This window comes from Dasypus novemcinctus, chromosome 18, assembly GCF_030445035.2.
Source record: "Dasypus novemcinctus isolate mDasNov1 chromosome 18, mDasNov1.1.hap2, whole genome shotgun sequence".
NCBI lineage: Eukaryota > Metazoa > Chordata > Mammalia > Cingulata > Dasypodidae > Dasypus > Dasypus novemcinctus.
In genome coordinates, this window is record NC_080690.1 from 72,316,722 (window position 1) to 72,321,155 (window position 4,434).

Here is a 4,434-nt window from a genome sequence, read left to right on the forward strand (position 1 = left end):
CAAAAGAAATAACTACCTTGAAACAAATGTAAATGATAACACAACATACCACAACTTATGGGATGCAGCAAAAACAGTACTGAGAGGGAAATTTATAGCCATAAATGCATACATCAAAAAAGAAGAAAGAGCCAAAATTGAAGAACTAACTACACATTTGGAGGAATTAGTAAAAAAACAACAAAGTAACCCCACAGGAAGAAGAAAGAAAGAAAGAACAAAGATAAGAGGAGAACTAAATGAAATAGAAAATAAGAAAGCACTTGAAAAGATAAACAAAACCAAGAGCTGGTTCTTTGAGGAGATCAATAAAATTGACAAACCCTTAGCTAGACTAACAAAGAAAAAAAGAGAGAAGATGCAAATACACAAAATAAGAAATGAGAAAGGAGATATCACCACTGACCCCACAGAAATAAAGACTATCTTAAGAGGATAATTTGAAAAACTATATCCCAACAAAAATGACAATTCAGAGGAAATGGACAAATTCCTAGAAACACATAAGCAGCCTATATTGATGAAAGAAGAAGTTGATGACCTCAACAAACCAATCACAAGAGATAGAATCAGTCATTAAAAACCTCCCAACTAAGAAGAGCCCAGGGCCAGACGGCTTCACAGCTGAATTCTACAAAACATTCCAGAAAGAACTAACGCCAATCTTGCTGAAACTCTTCCAAAAAATAATAACAGAAGGAACATTACCCAGCTCATTCTATGATGCCAACATTACCCTAGTGCCAAAGCCAAACAAAGACACCACAAGAAAGGAAAATTACAGAACAATTTCTCTAATGAACCTAGATGCAAAAATCCTCAACAAAATACTTGCTAACCGTATCCAACAACACATTAAATGAATTATACACCATGACCAAGTGGGATTCATTCCGGGTATGCAAGGATGGTTCAACATAAGAAAATCAATCAATGTAATACACCATATAAACAGATTGAAGGGAAAAAAATCACACGATTATATCTATAGATGCAGAAAAAGCCTTTGACAAAATACAGCACACTTTCTTGATACAAACACCACAAAAGATCGGAATAGAAGGAAACTTTCTGAACATGATAAAGAGTATATATGAAAAACCCACAGCTAACACCATTTACAATGGTGAAATCCTAAAATCTTTCCCTCTAAGGGCAGGAAGAAGACAAGGATGCCCGCTATTACCCCTTCTACTTAACATAGTCTTAGAAGTACTTGCTCGAGCACTGAGGCAAGAACCAGACATAAAAGGCATCCTAATTGGAAGGAAGAATTCAAATATTCTCTATTTGCAGATGATGTGATCCTATACATAGAAAACACTAAGAAGTCTACCACAAAGCTTCTAGAACTTATAAATGAGTTCAGTAAAGTCACATGTTACAAGATCCATGTGCAAAATCAGTAGCATTTCTGTAAAACAATAATGAGCAATCTCAGGAGGAAATCAGGAATCAAATATCATTCACAATAGTAAATAAAAAATTCAAATACCTAGGAATAAATTTAACTAAAGATGTAAAAGATTTTTACAGAGAAAACAACACAACACTGTTCAAGGAAATCAAAGAAGACCTAAATAAATGGAAGAATATTCCCTGTTCATGGATAGGAAGACTAAATATTGTTAAGCTATCTATCCTAGCAAAACTGATGTACAAATTCAATGCAATCCCAATAAAAATCAACACAGCATTCTTTAATGAGCTAGAGAAACTATAAAATTTATTTGGAAAGGAAAAACACACCAAATAGCCAAAGACATATTGAAAAAGAAAAATTAAACTGAGGGAATCACACTACTGGACTTCAAAACATACTACAAAGCTACAGCAGTGAAAACGACATGGTATTGGCACAAGGATAGACACACTGACCAATGGAACTGAATTGAGAGTTCTGATATAGATCCTCATATATACAGCCATATGATATTGGACAAGGTCACCAAACCCTCTCAACTGGGAGAGACATTTCAACAAATGGTGCCTGGAGAACTGGATATCCATATGTAAAAGAATGAAAGAGGATTACCAACTCACAACTTAAACAAAAATCAACTCAAGATGCATCAAAGACCTAAATATAAGAGCCAAGACCATAAGGACCTTGGAAAGCAATATAGGGAAGCATCTACAAGACCTTGTAATAGGAAATGGCTTCATGAACTTCACACAAAAGCACAAGCAGCAAAAGAACAATAAATAAATGGGACTTCCTCAAACTTAAAGCCTTCTGCATCTCAAAGGAGTTCATCAAGAAAGTGAAAAGAGGACCTACACAATGGGAGAAAATATTTGGTAAACCTGTATCTGATAGGAATTTATATCCTGCATATATAAAGAACTCCTATAACTCAAAAATAAAAAGACAAACATCCCGTTTTAAAAATGGGAAAAAGATTTGAACAGACACTTCTTCAAAGAAGATACACAAATGACTAAAAAACACATGAAAAAATGCTCAAAATCACTAGCTATTAGGGAAATGCAAATCAAAACAAAAATGAGATACCAACTTACTCCCATAAAACTGGCAGCATCAAAAAATCAGAAGACTACAAGTGCTGGAGAGGTTATGGAGGAATGGGATCCAGCCATTGTGGAGGACAGTTTGGTGGTTTCTTAAAAAACTAGCTATAGATTTTCCATATGACCCAGCAATTCCACCTCTGGGTATATATCCAGTAGAACTGAAAACAAGGACACAAACTGATATATGCACACCAATGTTCATAGCAGCACTAGTCACTATTGCCAAAAGTTGGAATCAACCCAAATGCCCATAACAGATGAAGGGATAAATAAAATGTGGTATATACATACAATGGAAACTACTCAGCTATAAGAACAAATACAGTACAAACACATGTGATAACATGGCTGAATCTTCAGAACCTTATGTTGAGTGAAGCAACCCAGGCATTGAAGCACAAATACTACCTGACATCTCTGATAACAAATAAATAAACCAAGCTGTTTTTGAGAGCTAGAAACTGGATGATAGGCTTAAAGGAAATTGGGGTAGAGGAAGGTTGTGAGCTGACACCTACCTGGGTGAAATCCATGATAAGCTGGAGGTAAGCATTTGTACAGGGAAGGGATAAAATGGGGGCATAGGGATACCTTTGGGTGGGGCTATGTGGACTTGAGGGGGGCTAAGGGTGGGAGAAAGGGTTAGATGGCCCAAGATATTGGGGGGAGGAGGGAGGAACATTTGAACATAGGAGATTGTCAGGTATGTGTTTGAAATTATAATGTAGAGAAAACTCTTCAGAAAATATAATAAGGAATGTTACCTGTTTAAGATGCTTAAGGGGAGGCATCTGATACAGGGCAAGGTTCTAGGGTGTGTGTGGGTGCTCATTTTGTCATAGTGGGTTATATCATTGGGTGGAGACCCATATAGTGAGAGTGAAGGTATACCCACATCTTGGGGATGAAGGATGTTCTCAGAGGGAATTGTATCTCTCGAGAGAATTTGGTGGTTCCCAATGGGTTAAGGCAGTTGAATATGTCAAGCCCTCAACATTGTTGCAAGTATCTCTGAATATGGTCCTTCAGGTAATGAAGATTGATTGTCACTGTGGGCCCTGAAGGGAGGAGGAAAGAGGTGTTGAATAGATGGAATCAGTGTAACTGTGGGGTAATGGAAGTGTTCCACAAGATCATGCAATGATGGATATAGGACATGTTAAAGTACACCAAAAATGTATAAAAGTCTATAGACTCAAATGTAAACCATAATGTAAAATATAAGATAACTAAAAATTTAGAAAATTATATAGTCTAAAATATAAACCATAATGTAAACCCAAATGGAACCATGTTTGAAAGCTATTGTTTCAATATCTGTACATCAGGTGCAGCAAATATAATATGAACATGTGAAAAGATCATTGCTGGACAAGGGACAAAGGGTTTGATGTTGGGTGTGTGGGGTACCGTATATTATATATGTGAATTACTGTGATCTAAAACTTTTGTGAAGACAAATTTAATAGGTAGAAGAAAAAAAAAAGAAAGGATATAGACACTGAGGAAGAAATGGACGAAATTGCCTTGCCTCTGTACATACAGGGCAACACCTATAGCAGTGATAAAAGACAAAACAATAAAAACAAAGCTTTTTCATTTTTTCATTTTTTGATACCCCAATTTATTTTCACTTTATTTAATTTTTCTAAATTAGTATGTATTCTATATCTAACCTTTAAACCCATCACTATATATTCCATTTTACTGTTAATGGAAGTTGCCAATATATTAGGCTTCATTTTTCGTTTTTTAATTTTTTTAATTTTTTAACATTACATTCAAAAAATATGAGGTCCCCACATACCCCCAACCCCTCTCACCTCACTCCTCCCCCCATAACAACAACCTCCTCCATCATCATGAGACATTTACTGCACTTGGTGAATACATGTCTGA